Source organism: Bos indicus x Bos taurus, chromosome 11 (assembly GCF_003369695.1).
Source record: "Bos indicus x Bos taurus breed Angus x Brahman F1 hybrid chromosome 11, Bos_hybrid_MaternalHap_v2.0, whole genome shotgun sequence".
Classification (NCBI taxonomy): domain Eukaryota; kingdom Metazoa; phylum Chordata; class Mammalia; order Artiodactyla; family Bovidae; genus Bos; species Bos indicus x Bos taurus.
The window spans coordinates 38,438,354-38,459,792 of record NC_040086.1 but is presented as its reverse complement, the minus strand read 5'-3'; the positions used below and the strand labels follow the sequence as shown (position 1 = coordinate 38,459,792).

At 42.3% G+C, this 21,439-nt stretch overlaps 1 long non-coding RNA gene across 1 annotated transcript in view; it reads right to left on the bottom strand.

Annotated features, from left to right (window-relative positions):
• Nucleotides 1-6,459: 6,459 nt before the first annotated feature.
• LOC113901222 overlaps nucleotides 6,460-21,439 on the bottom strand; it is a 217,906-nt gene continuing 202,926 nt past the window's right edge. The window contains exon 3 of the long non-coding RNA XR_003513352.1: nucleotides 6,460-6,702. This is a non-coding gene — a long non-coding RNA (uncharacterized LOC113901222). The remainder of the gene's footprint in view (nucleotides 6,703-21,439) is intronic.

Below are 21,439 nucleotides of genomic sequence, written 5' to 3'. Positions count from 1 at the left end.
CCTACCTCATGAAGTGGAAGAGAGGTTGGCCTGGAGAGAGCCCTCCAGACCCCCTACTCCCCACTCTTGGCATAGCTTTGTTGAAAGCTGTTTTGTGTATAATGAAGTGGCCTTATCAGAGAATCTTTAGAAATGCCTTTTGGGAGAGAAGGCGTGGGAAAGGGACAGACGAAGGGAGGTAGAGTGGGAGGAGGCAGATTACTGTCTTGTTCCCCTGGTTCCCATACTTGTGCCTCACTCTCCCAGTTTGGACATTGGTTTACCACTCCCCTCAATCTCTCTGCCATTCAAAGGCTGGATATGACATGGTCAGACACCCCTGTTATCACCAGCAAACCTCTATTTCTCAAGATGAGGCATACAGAATGGTCATATGCTTATTAAAATGCAGATTCCTGAGCTCCACCTCAGACCTATTGAATCAGAATAAGGGGAGAGCAGAACCTAAGAATCTGCATTTTAACTCCAGCTGATTGGCAGAGATTCTGAAGTTTCAGATCCACTGCCAAGACCTTGGGAGCTGGTAAGTTTCCATCACGCTAGGCATTTGACCCCCTCCCTCCTGACGAGGGTTACTCCCCTGGCAGGTGCTAGAACTCAGCAATGCTCCCTCTACAAATGCACTGCGTGGGCTGCAGGTGCATCCCATAAGCCTGACCAGAGAACACTGAACATGCGGCCAGGGAATAAAGGTCCAAAATTGGTTGTTAGAAAAAGAAAGTCTGATAAATACATTACGATATATAAAATAACTAATAAGAACTTGCTGCGCAGCACAGGGATCTCCACTCAATACTCTGTAATGGCTTACACGGGAAAATAATCTAAAAGAGAGTGGATATGTGTGTATGGATAGCAGATTCACTTTGCTGTACACCTGAAACTAACACAACATTGTAAATCAGTTATACTCCAATAAAGATTTTTTAAAAAAGAAAAAGTCTTTAATGCATATAGGACGTTAAACAATTGTCAAAAACAGGGTTGGCACCGGAGAAGCGAAAAGCAAACCATGGAAGGTCTGCATGGCCAAAATAAGAGAGAACACCAAGCTGAATTCCAGAGATACAGATCAATGCCCAGATGGGATTTGTTCTGTCTTTTTAAATTTTTTGTTCTGACTACGTGTTTGTGTATTACCAGCTTATGTTTGCAAGAGTGGGACAAATCTGTTGAAGAGATGGCAGGAAAGCAGCAGACACAGGTGGAATCAGAAAGACTTTCCTCCCTCTTTCCATTGAATGCTGGCTCTGCTGCTCACACACTCTGTAGGTTAGGTACTTGCAAAACTAAGGATCCGTAAGCCTCGTTAAAGGGCGTGTAAGTGTCCTCATCTGCGCTGGAGATAATGATGACAGTACCTGCAACATTAAGGCCACTATGGCGAGTCAATAAAGAAATGACCGGGCAGGCCTTAGCACTGCCTTAGCACTGGACTCCATACACATTTAGATTTTTATTATATGCCTCAGATTTCCAACAAGGCCTTTACAAATTCTTACAGCAGATAAAGTTCAAAACCTTCCTAGATGGTCAGAAGTTATTGAATTGGTCAGCAGCTACTGAATTGAATTTTGCAAGTAATGAAAATACAGAAACTCGGGTTTCTGGTATAAATTGAGGAGAGCATGGATTTGAAAGAGATGTAGGTGCCTTTCATACTAGTTCATATACAATTGAGACAGACAAGCGGTTTCTTACTTGTTCTAGTGGAATTGTAACAGAGTAAAACAACCAATAGCACAAATCAACCAATTTTCCTCATAAGCAGGGGGAAAAACACCAAATTCCAGCATGAATACTGGAAGATACAAATAGGCATCAAAGTTCTGAAATGGCACTCACCCTTCCTTAATAGGAATACGCTTCTTTAACTGCTATCCTCGCTCCTGGCTTGTCCTGGCAATGCTCCCTTGCTTTCTGGATTGTCATTCTAAAAGCCTGATGTACCTTAGAATCACCTGGAGGGTTTGTTAAAACAGAGATTTATAGGCCCATCCACAGCATTTCTGATCCAGGGAGTCCTGGGCAGGACCTGAGAATTCGCATCTTCACAAGTTCCAGGGAGGCTCCTGACTGAGTCCTCATTTTCAACAGCACATACTTAATTCCATCCTTTAGGAGTCACTCAACCTCTTTATGCCTCAGGTGCTGCATCTATAAACTGGGGATAAGAACATTTACCTCACTGGGTTATTGTGAGGATTAAATTAGTTACTCCTTAAAAAGTGCTTAGAACACTTTATGTAACTGTTAAGCCCTCCATAAATGTGGGCCTTGGTTCAGAGAGAGAGCTGCAGTAAGGAAGTGCTCTACTAATACAATCCTCCATGCTTGCTCTATGCAACTCAAGTGGTCCCACAAAACAAGTCTCTTTCTCCTTGTGCTCATTACATCAAGCTAAATTAAAAATAACAACACCTAAAATTTATTGAGTACTCACTATGCACTGGAGAAGGCAATGGCACCCCACTCCAGTACTCTTGCCTGGAAAATCCCATGGACAGAGGGGCCTGGTAGGCTGCAGTCCATGGGATCGCTAGGAGTCTGACACGACTGAGCGACTTCACTTTCACTTTTCACTTTCATGCATTGGAGAAGGAAATGGCAACCCACTCCAGTGTTCTTGCCTGGAGAATCCCAGGGACGGGGGAGCCTGGTGGGCTGCCATCTATGGGGTCGCAGAGTCGGACACAACTGAAGTGACTTAGCAGCAGCACTATGTACTAGGCATGCTAAGCAATTTACATACATTCTTTCTGTCACTTTCACAACAATCCTGGGAGGTGCAACTATAATCCCACTTGTGCAAATGAGGAGAATGAGGCTGCAAAAGTACCTAAATATCTTAAGTATCTTGTGTTGTCTCACAACCTCTAAGTGTCAAGACTGGGATCTGAACCCCAAAACTCATGAATGCAAAGCCCATGCCCTTCATCAGCCCAGATGAAACAAGTAGGTTTCATTGTCCATCATCTCATCTGCTAAGAGCTGCCTGGGGCACAGTATTCTGAGGCATAAATATCCTGGCTTAAGAGGAAGGATTGCTAGAATTGATTAGACATATCTAGCTGCCATGCAAGCTCGTGGGGGTGGGGAGGAAGTAAAAACATAGACCAGATATTTGCTGTCCCTGCACTTTGCTATGGCAACACAGATGATGGTAAAGGTTTCCTAATTTTATTGACGATTATATTTAAATACACACAAATCAAGTGAATGCTCTCAGGAGTTGCTAATGATTTCAGATCTGTAGTCCGGCTCCCCTGCCCACTGTAATTTAATTCACATGGTATTTCAGTGCATCCCGACAAAGGCAAATAGTTGTGTGACTAAGAGTCATCTGTAGACGATACAGAACCATTGTTCTTTGGTTTTATCCAGTGGGGATATGGTGGTTGAAAATTGTCATTAGACTATCTGACATGATTAATAAATATTCTAGCAAGCTTTTGGATAGTATTCAAGGATTTAAAGGGGAAAGCAATATTCTGTTTTCAGGTAAAACACAAAAAAACACCAAAGCTTTAGCCTCCTGAAGCTGACTCCTGTTGGTATTAAGATATTTTCCAACTCCCTTAAGCCCAGGGTTCTCAAATTTCAATACATGGGGAAACTGACATCAGGAAGTTTGTTACAAAGATTTCTAGTTCCCTGCCCAGGAGATTCTAATCCCGAGGGTCAGGGACGGAGCAAGGTAGTTGCACGGCACATAGGTACCACAGGTCCTAGGACAAGACCTGGGAAGCCTTGCCTTAGAGGACAAGGACAATCCTGCCTGCCTACAGAGGACCACGGGCCAAGAGGCGGAGCCTCGGACTTCAGTTTTGATTTCTGACCATTCTAGTACATGCTGTAGAACAGGCGTTCCTTCTGTTTTTCAACAGGAAGAAAGCTTTTCTATTCAAAACATATCTTAGACATCACTAGATATCAGTTGAGAAGATGAAGAATGGCAAAAACTACAATTCATTTTGTAGTTATTATAGATAAATATGTATATATTTGCCACAATACTATACAAATAGATATTTGAGAAAGAGGAGAAACTCTGTGTAAGAGACAGTGTTTAATTCATCTGTATGAAATGTTCTGTGCACATACAAATTTTAAATCTTTTACAGCAACTCTGCAAAACTTTCCTCACTGCTCCTCCCAATCCTGCCTGCCTACAGAGGACCATGGGCCAAGAGGAGAAACCCCTGACTCCAGTTTTGATTTCTGACCATTCTAGCACAGCTGTCCCTTGGTTTGTAGATGAGCCATCACTCACTGGAGAAGGAGAGAGGAAAAATCACCCTCATGGAGCCCTTATATGACAAGTGTGGATCCACGTTAGCTGTTTCACATACAATTCCTTCTTCCACCATCAGCACTAACACATTCCAAACCCAAATTTGATTAATAAATTCTCATTTTACTGTAAAGTCAGATATCTCCATCCCTTATATCTCAGTTCCAGTTCCTATGTTTTTTAAGGCTAAAGCTCACATTTGTAAGCAGTATTGAGTCTGAAAAAGGTGTTGGGTATCTACCGTGAGCAAAGCACTATGTTGAGCACCATAAAGAACTTATTAAAAATCAGCTTGGATTGAATACTAGGGTTCTTGTCATTAAAGAAATATTCATTTGGATATTTTTGGATGGTTTTTATTCTGTTGTCAGATTTAAAACTCTTCTTGTCTTTAGAAATGGAAAGGTAGGAAAACAGGATTGTCTTTTCTTTATTAAGAGTTACTCAGTTCCAACAGACGTGGTTTAAATAAGATTATGATCCCAATTTCCTTTTGTTTATATGCACATTCATTTTGGCTGGGTTTCCCTGAGAAATCCCTGCCTAGACAGTGGAAGGTGTTGGTCTAAAATTCAAAATTTCCAGAGAAAATCTGTAAAGCACACGTGAGCAGAAATAAACAAGGAATGTATGTAAAAGACAAAGACAGCACAATGATCAGTAACCAGGAAGTGCTTGCCCGTGTCTGTCGTTCCTGGACTGTGTCGTGGCTGGACATGGCGTGTTTGTTTGATATTGTTGTAAATGGTAACAATGAGGACTTGGACTGTGCTGAAAGCCCAAACTTAATAATACAAGGAAAAAGCACTCAGAAAGCTATCTTAATTGACTCTGATGTTTTCTGGGGGACTGTGCTCAGATGTAAAACCACCGTGCTCATAGATGATTGAGCTGTAGTTCATTAAGAAATGCTTGAAGGGTGATGAGAAAGGAGAAAATGAGAACTGCTTCATTGGGGGAAATTTTTTTTTTAATGCTATTTGTCTTCATGACACCAAGGAGAAGCAGAAGGAGATTCAGCAGCTGCATTCAGTTTGTGATGACCTTTCACCTCCGTTGATCTCTGACCTGGCTGTTTCAATCACACAGATGCAGCAGCTCGACAAGGAGGTGTTTAAGGAGACAGTTTTCCTTTGTAGTGCAGTGGGAGGAAAAGAAGTTGAGAAGACAATCTCTCCAGCAAAACAAATTGCTTCTGTGCTTCAGCTGACAAAGGGTTAACAGACCATCAGGCCCAGTTTCTGCTCAGCAGTTTAATTGCTGCAGGCCAGGAAATATTGGAGGGAGAGAGGGCTGTTACTGGGGACCTCATTTTTCAAAGACCTGTCAGAAAGCTAGGCCACTGCACAAGTTTGATATGCAAACCAGAAATTGGGTCTCTCTCCCAAATTCAAATGACTCAGGTCCTATGGACCTGCCCTTCAGCAGGAATTCTCTAGATGTTGGCCTCCAGGATCCTTTTAATCTGTTAATAGATGGTTTCCCCAAAGAAGCACACCAGACAGAGAGTGTGAGGGTGTGTGTGTTTGTGTGTATGTGACTTTAAAGCAGGGTTCCTAAGCTTTAGGATGCTTCAGAACCGCCTGGAAGACTTGTTAGATAGTATTCAGCCCACACTTCTATATCTGTTTCAGCAGATCTGGGGTGTGGGGCAGAAATCTGTATCTCTAGTAATTCTGAGGTATGCTGTTGCTGCTGGTCTTGAGACCTCTGTGAGAAACAGTGTTCTAAAATACACTTTCCACTGTCTTCTTTCTGCCGTAATAACTACACTTATACACACACACACCAAGATAATAAATGTTACATATTATAAGTTACAAAAATGCCAACATTATCATTATTAATAATAGCTACTTTGAGTATGCTCTGTGTGCAGTGCTATCAATTCTCCAAGGCAGATATTATTGCCCATTTTTACCAATTAAGGCCTGACCCAGCCCAAATCCAACTCCTAAACCCATGATTTTAACTTCTTTAACATATATCTAGCAAGTAATAAAACAATGAGTTAAAATTAACCAACATGCACATGTTTTTAATCAATGTATTTTCTATATGCTAATAACAAACACGGGCTTCCCTGGTGAGTCAGTGCCTGCCAGTGCAGGAGATGCAGTTTCAGTCCGTAAGTGAGAAAGATGCCCTGGAAGAGGAGATGGCAACCCACTGCAGCATTCTTATCTAGAGAACCCCATGAACACAGGAGCCTGGAGGACTAGACAACAGCAATAACAACATACCTGTACTAACTCTCAGTAGAAGAGTATAAACCTCCATATATCACCTAGAGCTAAAAAAAAGGAATATGCAAGGAATATTGCAAAATCAACCAGCCAAGAAATGCGTACTGAGTTCTTCCTGAACTTGAGGACCACAGGACAAGCCAGCTTCCTGATCCAATGCACCTGAAACAAGAAGGGAATAGTCTAAGATTAGTGCAAATGTCGAACGTAAGTGTCACGAGATTTTTTTTCCTGCCTTGACAAACAGTAGTAAGTGCAAAAGATAATATGGCACCCTAGCAATGTCTTAGAGCAGTGGTTCTCAAGGTTTACCCAGTCTCCCGGAGGGCTTGTTGAAACTCATACAACTGCCTTCCACTTTCAGATTTAATAGGACTTGTGAGAGGCCCAAGAATTTGCCTTGCTAACAATTTCTCAAGTGATGCCGAAGCTGTAGGTCCAGGGACCACACTGTAAAAAATACCGTTTTAAATGAGGCTTCCTGGATTCTGATCCAACTTTTAGGCATGGATTCAGCAGACCACTGCTGGAGTGACTCCCATGTGTAAAGCTTCTTTCTAGCTCTGAGAATAAAGCTGTAAGCCAAACAGACAAAATCTCTGCCCTCACTGGGCTATCTAGGAAGGACACTGACAGGAAATAAGAAATTCATAATGTAACAGGTGATTTGAAAAATGGGCAGATAGAGGACTCTCTTAGTGCATTCACCTCTCTTGAGAAGATAATATCCATCAGAACAAGCCAGTGTAAGCATCTTGGTGACGAGAGTTCCAAAGAGGAAGTACAAAGGCCCTGAGACAGAAATGTGCTCAAAGAAAAAGTGAATTCAAAGAAAAGCAAGAAGACTAGTGGCAGAGGGGTTTGTGCAAAAGGAGAATGGTAGATGAAATTCAGATTTAACAGGAGTCAACTTTCTAATAAACACCAAGGCTCAGAAATGACTTCTCAGGTGCAATTACTTCTAAAGCTCATCCAACTTTTTCAGTTTCTCATCAACACTATTTTGGTGTGAGATTTGAGAATAGACATGTTCCTTGAAGCAGAAAACAAAGAATACATCCTCATAGGAAAGGTTTCGAAGAAGGCAATGGCACCCCACTCCAGTACTCTTGCCTGGAAAATCCCATGGACGGAGGAGCCTGGTAGGCTGCAGTCCATGGGGTCGCTAAGAGTCGGACACGACTGAGTGAATTCCCTTTCACTTTTCACTTTCATGTGTTGGGGAAGGAAATGGCAACCCACTCCAGTGTTCTTGCCTGGAGAATCCCAGGGAAGGGGGAGCCTGGTGGGCGGCCATCTATGGGGTCACACAGAATTGGACACAACAGAAGCAACTTAGCAGCAGCAGCAAGAACGGCAGGAAAGGTTTATTAGGCATGCTTGGAAACAGAGCTTTGCATGATTTTTATTGAAAAAAATCATGTCTCCCTCCTAAACAAGACCCTGAGTCAAGCTTACATATTGAATATGCAAATGGAGGAAAGAATTGAATCCAAAGAGGAAAGGGAAGCTCTTGATGACAGAGAAGATATGGAGGGCAAAGGAGGGAAAGAATGGATATGCATGGCTATGAATGAGGATTTAGAGAAGGAAAGGAATTTACACGAGGAGGACAGCGAGTCTGGCTTTATACCTAAGTCTCTGTGAATCTAGTGGAAGTGTGTGTTTGTGTGTGTATGTGTGTGTGCGTGTGTATACATACGCACACTGAGAAGTAGGGGAGATAATAAGACTTGGAGAAAAGTCATGGCTGAACACAAACAGATGACAAATGAAACCCCCTAATTAAATATGTTACCTGAAGAAGTGAGCATGGAGGGTGGAGAACAGAAGGTGGGGACTCAGCCCTGGTGCAGAGAGATGACCATGGGAGGAAGAAGAGATACAGAATCAACAGCAGGGTACCAAAAGTTCACAACAGCCCACCCGCCTATTACCCTGAATTACTGTTTCTGACAGAACTGCAGCAAACACAAATCGGGAAAAGGCTAGTTCTTCTGTCCTTCAGGCATCTGGCTTTGCAAAAGGGAGCTCACATTACAGAACACACTTCATCCCATAAATAAGTCAGACTCAATTATTTTATATCAAAACAATATCTTAGCTTTTAACAAGCACAACTGCCAATACACAGAGTCACGCATTGTGAATCACTATTTGCTCCTTCCTACACTTTCTAATTTCCTGCTAAGGAGACAGGGCTGAATGGGGTCATTAATCTGAATTAGAAATACTGTGACCTGCTCTGCACTTTGCTTGCTAACACTGTGATGGAGCTGGATCTGTGGGGGGTTTACTTTCCATTCAGTTCTGAGGAAGAGATGGAACAGAGAGATGGAGGGAGATTCTGAGTGAGTTTTAACTTTTAAGCCCTTTTTAAATTCCAGATACAATTTGGGCGTCTCACTATGGGGCTTTGAAATCATTGCTGTTATCTCAATGCTTTTACTGGAAATGGCATCGAATGACAAACTTCACTCAGCCTCTGTCTGGGTTCTAGAAGGCTCACCTACGCAGCCTAAAATTATATGCTGGCTTTATTAGAAAAGGGGAAATGTATGTATCTTGCTCAAACTACTGCACAATTGCACTCATCTCACACGCTAGTAAAGTAATGCTCAAAATTCTCCAAGCCAGGCTTCAGCAATACGTGAACCGTGGACTTCCTGATGTTCAAGCTGGTTTTAGAAAAGGCAGAGGAACCAGAGATCAAATTGCCAACATCCGCTAGATCATCAAAAAAGCAAGAGAGTTCCAGAAAAACATCTATTTCTGCTTTATTGACTATGCCAAAGCCTTTGACTGTGTGGATCACAATAAACTGTGGAAAATTCTGAAAGAGATGGGAATACCAGACCACCTGACCTGCCTCTTGAGAAACCTATATGCAGGTCAGGAAGTAACAGTTAGAACTGGACATGGAACAACAGACTGGTTCCAAATAGGAAAAGGAGTACATCAAGGCTGTATATTGTCACCCTGTTTATTTAACCTATATGCAGAGTACATCATGAGAAACGCTGGACTGGAAGAAACACAAGCTGGAATCAAGATTGCCGGGAGAAATATCAATAGCCTCAGATATGCAGATGACACCACCCTTATGGCAGAAAGTGAAGAGGAACTCAAAAGCCTCTTGATGAAAGTGAAAGTGGAGAGTGAAAAAGTTGGCTTAAAGCTCAACATTCAGAAAATGAAGATCATGGCATCCGGTCCCATCACTTCATGGGAAATAGATGAGGAAACAGTGGAAACAGTGTCAGACTTTATTTTTGGGGGCTCCAAAATCACTACAGATGGTGACTGCAGCCATGAAATTAAAAGACGCTTACTCCTTGGAAGGAAAGTTATGACCAACCTAGATAGCATATTCAAAAGCAGAGACATTACTTTGCCAACAAAGGTTCGTCTAGTCAAGGCTATGGTTTTTTCTGTGGTCATGTATGGATGTGAGAGTTGGACTGTGAAGAAAGCTGAGCACCGAAGAATTGATGCTTTTGAATTGTGGTGTTGGAGAAGACTCTTGAGAGTCCCTTGGACTGCAAGGAGGTCCAACCAGTCCATTCTGAAGGAGATCAGCCCTGGGATTTCTTTGGAAGGAATGATGCTAAAGCTGAAACTCCAGTACTTTGGCCACCTCATGCGAAGAGTTGACTCATTGGAAAAGACTCTGATGCTGGGAGGGATTGGGGGCAGGAGGAGAAGGGGACGACAGAGGATGAGATGGCTGGATGGCATCACTGACTCGATGGACGTGAGTCTGAGTGAACTCTGGGAGTTGGTGATGGACAGGGAGGCCTGGCGTGCTGCAATTCATGGGGTCATGAAGAGTCGGACACAACTTAGCGACTGATCTGATCTGATCTGATGTATCTTGCTGGCTTAACTGATGTAATGCAATGGATGATTCACTGGCACTGCCATGGAGGGAAGGATCTAAATGAGTTAGGGGCACCTGCAAGGCCTTTGGTTCTGTAAGTGTCTCCCACAACTGCCTGCTTACTTCAGAGTAAATATAGTGAATGGCCCTTCAAAAAACATAATGGCAAAACCATCATTGACAGCTTTCAGATAGTTATTTCACTTGTAATAACTACTTGCTGGGTGGGCTGGGATAAGACACCGAGAGAAGACTCAAGTTTATTAATTTATCTTCTTGTTTAAATCTGGTAAGAATTTTGATGGAATTACTGGGGCTGATGGGAGTTAGGAATTCTCTTCAGAGCTATACCCGCCTTGTTCTCTTGAGGCACCTGGAAGAGAGTCACAGGTTACAGCAGACACATAGTGTAGCAACCTGTGGTTGAAAGATGCCTTTCTTGACCTACCCAACCTAGCTCTACCCCCTGACTGGTCACAGCCCTTGATGTTAACAGTACTACGAAGGGAAATTCATTCGAAATAGAGTGGGTCTGCAAAGGGTTGGGTGAATTCCCAGTAGGTAGGTCTGTTGGGCTTCCCTGCTGGTTCAGATGGTAAAGAATCTGTCTACAATGCAGGAGACCTGGGTTTGATCCCTGGGTTGGGAAGATCCTCTGGATAAGGGAATGGCAACCCACTCCAGTATTCTTGCCTGAAAAATTCCATGGACAGAGGAGCCTGGTGGGCTACAGTCCATGGAGTCGCAGAGAGTTGGACATGATTGAGCGACACACACACACACACACACACAGAGGTATGTTAGGGTGTGTCTGGAGGTGCAGGCCCAGCCTTCTGAGGTCAACAAGAATGGCTGCACCCCCTCAAGCCACTGCTGGATGTCTCTCCCAGGCTCCAAATTCAGAACTGAAGGGACTGCGGCTTGAGCTAAGAGTCATTCATTTGTCTGTCTTAATCACTGGGTCCCACCATCCCACTCCACCTTGGAAGCTGGGAGGATGGGAGCCTCACATTTTCTTTATAGCTTGTGTGTGAAAAACGTTCCCTTTCTGACTCATCCCCTGGCCCCACGTGGCCTCCCGTGGTCCTGGGTGGTAGGTCCCTGAAATAGGCCCATCAGCAACTTCACCCTGACCTTCTTAAGCTGGGCAGCATTCTACTGCCCACTGCACGTACCCCATCTCCTCCTGAGAGACCAGAGGTGACTGCAGCCAACTTGCTTTGGAGCCTTGGGCTTTGGGGGTTTCATTGTGGTTATTGTTGTTTAGTCGCTCAGTTGTGTCTCACTCTTGGATCTCATGGACTGTAGCCTGCCAGGCTCCTCTATTCATGGGATTTCCTAGGCAAGAATACTGGAGTGGGTTGCCATTTCCTTCTCCACAGGATCTTCCTGACCCAGGGATCGAACCCACATCTCCTACCAGTTTCTTGCATTGCAGGCAGATTCTTTACCACTAAGCCACCTTGCTCTAGGGCTATGGAAAACTCAAGTAATTTTCTGTGGTCACAACCCCAGGGTCCCAGTCAGTGTAACTGTAAGTCAATCACTTCCCTTCCAATTCTGGTTTCTCTTCCCGTTGGGCAGGTAAAATCACTTCCATGGATCCCTTCTCCCCTCAGTAGGACATTTGTACAGGCCATTTACCTCACATCACATGAATCTTCTCAACTGAATGTTATTTGGGGGTTTGCCCTTATTTATTGAACTCAGAGAGTGGAAGGCCTGTCATCCACCTCACCTCCCTCTACAGCCTAGGGCAGTCTTTTCTTTCCCTAAGTGTGAGTGCCAGGCAGACAATCCGTGGATAAAGAAACCACCCTAACACAACCTGCAGCCCTCAGTCCCCTACAGCCTGACTTGGAGATGCCCCCAGCATGTACTGAGGCCAGAGGTAGCAGCATGCTCTCCACATGAAGCCATGGAGGACAGGACAGGGCAAGAGGAGGCTTTATATGCACTGGGAAATGTGAGGGAGAACCCCTTCCAAGCAGGTCCAGACCTCCCTCACTACATTAACTAGGAGGAAGAAAGAGAAAGAAAGTGGGAGAAAGGGAGGGAGAGAGAGTAAAGAAAGGAAGGAAGGAAAGAAAGAAGGAGAGACAGAGAGAAAGAAAGAAAAGAAATGCCTTCTTGAGTCAAGTAAAGCAGTGCCCAGGTAGTTAGATAGTAAAGAATCGGCCTCCAATTCAGGAGATTCAGGAGACTCAGTTTCAATCCCTGGATCAGGAAGATCTCCTGGAGGAGGAAATGACAACCCACTCCAGTTTCTTGCCTGAAAGTACTAAGGACAGAAGAGCCTGGTGGGCTACACCTCTCCATGAGTCCATGGCATCATTAAGAGTCGGACACGACTAAGCATGCACATATTTATGAGTCAGTTGTGTGGAGCCAGAATCCAGGGGGCTTGGGCAAGTGTCCCTAGAACAGCTCCTAACTGCCCTTCCCCTCTCTGCTCATCAACAATCCCACCAAACAACCCCACAGAAGGTGTCTGTGTTAAAGCTTTTCATGAGGTAGGAGTTCTGCTTTGGCCTAAACCAACCCACAGAGCCCAGACCCCGGGAAGTTCTATGCCTGACATGCCTCATCATCTTTGAAACCTTAAAATTCCCTGAGTGATATGCATTTCCAAGGTTCCAGGTTTGCAGTTTCCTTTTTCTGAGAGCATGGATTTTGCAGTCAAACTTGGAGCCAGATTCACTGTCCATTCTTGCCCCAACAGCACATACTTCAGAGGCCTTGTTGCATTTTTAATTATGTCATTTAGCCACTGTCAGCATTTCCACAATCATTTCTTGTGCTCCTTCCTCCAGCATTTTTCAACATAGCAGCAATTTCCCACAGAGGATGTCAATATAGTAGCATAAAGTGGAAATAGAGTGTGGTCATAGAGTTGGGTGGACCTGAGTTCAGATCTCAAGTCAGCAACTTCGTAGCTTCGTGGCCTTGGGCAAGTTACCAAACTTTGATTCCAGTGTCTTCATGAATAAAACAGGGGTGATAATGGCACCTACCTCCTGGAATAGTTGTGAGGATTAAATAAAATAATGAACAAAAATATCCTGGGTCAAGAGCAGCTCTGCCCAGTAAGTGTATATTGTGAGCCATGTGTTCAATTTTAAATTTTGTTTTTTTTTTTTCTTTCACTTTCAATATTTTACTTTACTTTTTTTTAAATACAAGTATTTTATTTTTTTTTCTTAGAAAATCTTTTAGTATCAACCTACTCAGAATACATTTTTTTTGTGAAAACAATATGCAGCTGTTTAATATATTATAAATTCCTTAATTTTATAGTTTTCAATTGTCTAAATACCAAAAGAATCCCATAATCTGACATAAAGAGGAACCATTTTCTATATTATACCAAAATTACAATTTACCCATATTCTTTTTTTATATTATTTTTTTATTTTATTTTTTAACTTTACAATATTGTATATATGGAATTTAGAAAGATGGTAACAATAACCCTGTATACGAGACAGCAAAAGAGACACTGATGTATAGAACAGTCTCGTGGACTCTGTGGGAGAGGGAGAGGGTGGGATGATTTGGGAGAATGGCATTGAAATACGTATAATATCATATATGGAATGAGTCGCCAGTCCAGGTTCGATGAACGATACTGGATGCTTGGGGCTGGTGCACTGGGAGGACCCAGAGGGATGGTAGGGGGAGGGAGGAGGGAGGAGGGAGGAGGGTTCAGGATGGGGAACACGTGTATACCTGTGGCGGATTCATGTTGATGTATGGCAAAATCAATTTTAAATTTTGTAGTAGCTTCATTTTTAAAAAGGGAAGACAGTTGAACTTAATCTTATCTATTATAAACAGCATCAGTATAAAATATATAAATGAGGTATCTTTAAATCCTTCTTATCACACTAAATCTTTGAAATCTTATGTGTATTTTATACATCTCAGTGCAGACTAGCCACATGCCAAAGGCTTGTGTGTAGTGGCTATAATATGTTTCTCTGCAACCGATTAGTTTCACACCAGATTCCCACTAAGGCCCAGTTCAAAAGAATGGGGTGGGCTATGCATGAGGATGTTGGGCGGGGCCAACACACTTCTCCAGAGATGTGGAAGGAAAGGAGCAGCTGCAAGGGAAGATTAAGCTCAGCTGCGCTCCCATCGATCAATAAATCAGTCCATCTTTATCGAGCTCCTCTGCCTGTACACGCTCATTAGCTAGCATGGACCCAAGAGTTGCAGCTCTGAGTCTGGGATTGGAGGGGGAGGAGAAGGCCTCTGGTCAAAATATTTGCACCTCACAAAGTTCAGTGGCATCCCCATAGTGTCATTAGCTAGTTCATGCTAAAATGTTAATGACTTATCAGCTTTCATTCTTTCTAAAGGGCCTCTAGCCCAGGGAGTGATCCTGGGCAGGGACCACCGAAAAGGGTAAAATGATGGAGAAGTAAATACTAAAGGCAAGTTTTGCCATTTTCCCTAAGGTTTGGGACGTGAATATTAATTAGGGTCAGGACAGAAGGTAGGAGCAAGGCTCTGGTGACAGAACCGCTTTCATTCCCTCGCTCATCCCCTCCCCGAATGTGACCTTCAGCTGGTCAATTAGACTCTCAGGCCTCTGCTCCCTGACCAGTACAAGGGGAATGTCCACCAAGTAGAGATGGGAAGACAAAGCACTTAGTGAAGCTCTCAGCTTAAAACAAAACAAAAACATGGCAGTTACTTATATTCATATTGAATTAAACCCAGATTGACAAGAGCTACAACCTTGGAAAAGGGGGCTGGCTAGTGGATCTTCCTTGGCCTTCCCCTTCTTGCCATCCAGGCTTCATTTGGTGCTCTTTTATGACACTGTCACTTGCAAAATTGTCCAAACTTTTTGATATTCATCCCCTTTCATTTATATATCCTCTTTAGCTTACTTCTTAATTGCTGGGTCTTCTAAGTTTATTGCTCTAAAATCTGAAATATCAAAGTGAGCCTCCCCAACCCAGTATTTTGGGACAAGGTGACCAAATGGAATTTTATTTTTCCCTTTGGTTCATAATTGTATAGATTCTGCCTGTGTCTTGTCTCAGGCTTTTCCCTCTTCAGAGCCTGCAGTGTGTCTTGATGCCATAGTCTTGCCTGCTCCCCATTCTCCATTCATTCTTTTAACAGACATTTATTGGATTCCCTCTAAGTGCTGCTAAGAAGGGCAGGGCCACAAGATGGTCCCTTTCCTCATAGTCATTACCTACTAATAGGTGAAGACAGACAAGAAATAAATAAGCAAATGAATAAAATAATTTCAGTGTACTAAAATATAAATAAGTGTGATAGAGAAAAGAAACAAGAGGTGGAGATGAAGACTACTAGATAAAAGGTTGTCCATGTGAGGGAAGAGGTCCTCAGGCGGGGAAGAGGCTAGAGTGAGACCCTGAGACATTGACTAGGATGAACTAGAATTAGGCTGAGTACAACCTCATGAGCTTGGGGGACTTGGACAGTCAGTGAGGGTGAAGGGATTGGCTGGAGCCAGATCATCAAGAGCTTTGTAGTCCATCATAAGGAGCCTAAACTTTACTTTAAATTTGGTGAGAAGTTGTTGAAAGGTTTTAACTATGGAAGTAACATAATCTGATCTGTGTTTTGCAAGATTCGCTTTGCCATCAAGTGGAACATGGATTAAGTTTGAGAAGAAAACAGATTGTAAATGTGGAGAGTGCTGCCTTAATCTCAAGGAGAGATGGTGGTCAGGACCAATGGAAAAAGGTAGATTGATTCGGAGCACATTTACAAACTAGAGAAGAGAATTAGAAGGGCTTGGTGATGGACTGGAAGTGCAGAGTAGGGTGAGGAAAAGTATAAAGAATGATTCTCTGTGGAGTAACTGGATCAAGGTACAAAGGTATCATTAATGAGATACGGAAGATATAAAGCAATGCATAGAGAATTAAGTGCCCTGTTTCAGACACACATTAATTTTTCAATGTCTACATGGTGTGATGTGTTAAAAGTGTGGATGGATTTGTGAGCCCAGAGCTCATCAACATGACCAGATGTGAATTTAGATGTCATAGCATAAAGATGACCTGTAATCCTCAGCAGTCAATCCAGTCATCTCCCTCCCGCCGAGCCTTTCAGGTTCTCTCCCAGGGTCACAGTCCAGTGCTATTTTATTTGTTGAGCAGCCAGTAAGCCTGGGCCCACAGATTTCCAGGACTGACCAGAGTTCCAGGAGACAAAAACCCAGAGATGAGGTTCAGTTCAGTTCAGTTCAGTCACTCACTCGTGTCCAACTCTTTGCAATCACATGGACTGCAGCACACCAGGCCTCCTCTCCATCACCAACTCCCAGAGTTTACTCAAACTCATGTCCACTGAGTCGATGATGCCATCCAACTACCTCATCCTCTGTCACCCGCTTCTCCTCCTGCCATCAATCTTTCCCAGAATCAGGGTCTTTTCAAATGAGTCAGTTCTTCACATCAGGTGGCCAAAGTATTGGAGTTTCAGCTTCAGCATGAGTCCTTCCAATGAATATTCAGGACTGATGTGTTTTAGGATGGACTGGTTGGAGCGCCTTGCAGTCCAAGGGACTCTCAAGAGTCTTCTCCAACACCACAGTTCAAAAGCATCAATTCTTCAGTGCTCAGCTTTCTTTACATTCCAGCTCTCATATCCGTACATGACTACTGGAAAAACCATAGCTTTGACTAGATGGACCTTTGCTGGCAAAATAATATCTCTGCTTTTTAATATGCTGTCTAGGTTGGTCATAAATTTTCTTCCAAGGAGTAAGCATCTTTTAATTTCATGGCTGCAGTCACCATCTGCAGTGATTTTGGAGCCCCAAAAATAAAGTCTGCCACTGTTTCCACTGTTTCCCCATCTATTTGCCATGAAGTAATGGGAATGGATGCCATGATCTTTGTTTTCTGAATGTTGAACTTTAAGCCAACTTTTTTACTCACTCTCCTGTTTCACTTACATCAAGAGGCTCCTTAGTTCTTCTTCACTTTCTACCATAAGGGTGGTGTCATCTGTATATCGGAGGTTACTGATATTTTTCCCGGAAATCTTGATTCCAGCTTGTGCTCCCTCCAGCCCAGCATTTCTCATGATGTACTCTGCATATAAGTTAAATAAGCAGGGTAACAATATACAGCCTTGACATATACTCCTTTTCCTATTTGGAACCAGTCTGTTGTTCCATGTCCAGTTATAACTGTTGCTTCCTAACCTGCATACAGATTTCTCAAGAGGTAGGTCAGGTGGTCTGGTATTCCCATCTCTTTCAGAATTTTCCACAGTTTGTGGTGATCCACAGTCAAAGGCTTTGGCATAGTTAATAAAGCAGAAATAGATGTTTTTCTGGAACTCTCTTGCTTTTTTGATGATCCAACGGATGTTGGCAATTTGATCTCTGGTTCCTCTGCCTTTTCTAAATCAAACTTGAACATCTGGAAGTTCACAGTTCATGTACTGTTGAAGCCTGGCTTGGAAAATTTTGAGCATTACTTTGCTAGCATGTGAGATGAGTGCAATTGTGCGGTAGTTTCAACATTCTTTGGCATTGCTTTTCTTTGGGATTGGAATGAATACTGACCTTTTCTAGTCCAGTTGCCACTGCTGAGTTTTCCAGATTTGCTGGCATATTGAGTGCAGCACTTTCACAGCATCATCTTTTAGGATTTGAAATAGCTCAGCTGGAATTCCATTACCTCCACTAGCTTTGTTCATAATGATGCATCCTAAGGCCCACTTGACTTCACATTCCAGGATGTCTGGCTCTAGGTTAGTGATCACACCATCGTGATTATCTGGGTCATGAAGATCCTTTTTGTATAGTTCTGTGTATTCTTGCCACCTCTTCTTAATATCTTTGGCTTCTGTTAGGTCCATACCATTTCTGTCCTTTATTGAGCCCATCTCTGCATGAAATGTTCCCTTGGTATCTCTAATTTTCTTGAAGAGATTTCTAGTCTTTCCCATGCTATTGTTTTCCTCTATTTCTTTGTACTGATCACTGAGGAAGGCTTTCTTAACTCTCCTTGCTATTTTTTGGAGCTCTGCATTCAAATGGGTATATCTTTCCTTTTCTCCTTTGCTTTTTGGTTCTCTTCATAGCTATTTGTAAGGCCTCCTCAGACAGCCATTTTGCTTTTTTGCTCTTCTTTTTCTTGGGGATGGTCTTGATCCCTGTCTCCTATACAATGTCACAAACCTCCAACCATAGTCCATCAGGCACTCTCTCTATCAGATCTAGTCCCTTAAATCTATTTCTCACTTCCACTGTATAATTGTAAGGGATTTGATTCAGGTCATACCTGAATGGTCTAGTGGTTTTCCCTACTTTCTTCAATTTAAGTCTGAATTTGGCAATAAGGAATTCATGATCTGAGCCACAGTCAGCTCCTGGTCTTGTTTTTGCTGATTGTATAGAGCTTCTCCACCTTTTGCTGCAAAGAATATAATCAATCTGATTTCGGTATGGACCATCTGGTGATGTCCATGTGTAGAGTCTTCTCTTGTGTTGTTGGAAGAGGTTGTTTGCCAAGACTAGTGCGTTCTCTTGGCAAAACTCTGTTAGCCTTTGCCCTTCTTCATTCTGTACCCCAAGGCCAAATTTGCCTGTTATTCCAGGTGTTTAGAGACCCAGTAGTCACTGCTGTTTCTGTGGAGCCACACCCTCTCATTCAATTCTTAGGAGCACTGCTCAGTGCCCATATAGTTTTCTCCCAAGGCTCACTGCAAGTTTATATAAGCACCTTTTGGAAAAATGGCCATCTCAGTAGGTACTCAAGCAAAAACTTGTTCTGGTTTTGAAAGTGGACACAAATGACCATTCCTATCTGTAAAAGCCTCTTTGATTGGTACCACATCCTTTGGGTGGCTAAATTTACTATTATTTCAGGCTTTTTAAAGCAAATATACTTTAGGCATTACATATAACCATGGTTATGACATCAAATGAAAGGAAATATAAACTTTGATAAACACGAGAGAGGGCAAGAGAAGAGACTGGGGCATATCCTGTGGTTACATCCCTAGGGAGCCCAGATTTCCACAATGATTTTTCTCAATGAGTCGATTCAGGAATCATGAGCTATCAGAGAAGAGAACCAGTACTTATGATATCCAGTTTTTTTCTGGCTTTTATATTTCTCCCATTTTAACTGAAAGGATGCTGCACTGTTTTCCCCTTCTTGTGTGTATAGAATTTACTTCTAGACAAGTTTAACAAAATTTAAATTTTGAGTTTGTAAAATATTTCCAGAGGGTAGTCATTTATAAAGGAGATGCTGGTGAACAAGTACTTCAAGCAAAAATCACTACACTATTAAACATTTTGCATACTATTGTAATGTTTTCCATATAAAATTACAAAAATTTGCTAGCTATTTACCTGCTCTCAGCCTAAGGAGAATCAAAGCCATCAGCATATGCCACGCTAGCAAATTTTTTTCTGTTTTAAACTGCACTAGGGAGCTTGAATTTGCATGCTAAAGTAAATGAAACAATTTGATTATATTTGCTGAAACAGCCCATTACTGTGTATCATTTCAGAAGACCACAAAATTTAGCACATGTAATCGAAATGGATTGCCTCCTTCTAACTGTGAGAGCATTGAGAAGAAACCATAAAAACACTGGGTATTGTGATAAATTGAGTTCTCAAAAATAAGACTGGTTAATTTTCTTACCAATTATCTTGCCATTACTTGAATACAGTTTAAATACAAGTGTTAAGTGTTTGAATTTTCCCTATGAATATTTCAGTGTTTCCATTAGAAGGATTTAACTCTGCATTTATTTGTTCATATCTAATCTTCTAAGCCAATTAGATATCCTTTAGCTTTTGATGCCAAAAGAAGTATTGTTGTATGTGGTATGTTGCTTACTCTATAAGGAAGATTTCCAGCATGTGACAATTTAAGTTTTAATACAGAAGTTTCTAATGCGTCCATTTTCTAGTCAACATACTAACAAAAAATGTGTTTTAAAGGAAAGTTTCTTAATCTATCTCTATGGGAGTACTTTTGCTTAAGCAAGTCAGCAAGCTAAAATTAGAAATGTTCTCTGACAACAAAAAGCACACAAGCTCTACAAGAGGCCTGGGAATTGAACAGCGTGGGAACACAAAGCGAGTCATGATATGGAAACACTTGGCCTCGTGTCACCTTTCTGTGCAGATGCTCATGTTCACCTTTCTGAGGCACAAATCCCTTCTGTTCTCCTGGTTTCTGTCTGAGGTTTTGGTTGAAAGTGAAAGTCGCTCAGTCCTGTCTGTCTCTTTGTGATCCCATGGACTACAGTCCATGGAATTCTCCAGGCCAGAACTCTGGAGTGGGTAGCATTTCCCTTCTCCAGGGGATCTTCCCAACCCAAGGATCAAACTCAGGTCTCCGACATTGCAGGTGGATTCTTTACCAGCTGAGCCACCAGGGAAGCCCAAGAATATTGGAGTGGGTAGCCTATCCCTTCTCCAGCGGATCTGCACAACCCAGGAATCGAACCCGGGGTCTCCTGCATTGCAGGCAGATTCTATACCAACTGAGCTATCAGGAGGTTTTGGTTAGGAGCTCATACTCTAAATGTGCAGGTGTCTCCACATAATTTTGGGCTTTTTGTTTCAATTTAATTGGGAGATTTTTTTTCACCATCAGAAAAGTAAGATGCATACTGTTCACAAAACAAACACACACACAAACACAAACCTTAAAGAAATATGTCTCAAAAAACTTTTCTCACAAATGCTTATTGACACAGAACATCTTAACAAGAATGCCAATCCAATATCTGGCCAAAGATAAAATGATAAAGCAAGGATGTTATGAGAAAGAAAATTGAAGACCTCTGGAAACAAATTGAAAAACCGAAGTAGTATCATTAAAGAGATAAATAAATTAGAAAAGCAAGTAGCAGAATAAGTGCCACCGATAATTAAATTCCTAGCATAGAATAAAGACTTAAGATAATTGGGATACATGCATGCATACAAAGATTAATTAAAGCCATGGGGGAAAAGACAATTGATATAAAAGACATGGGATA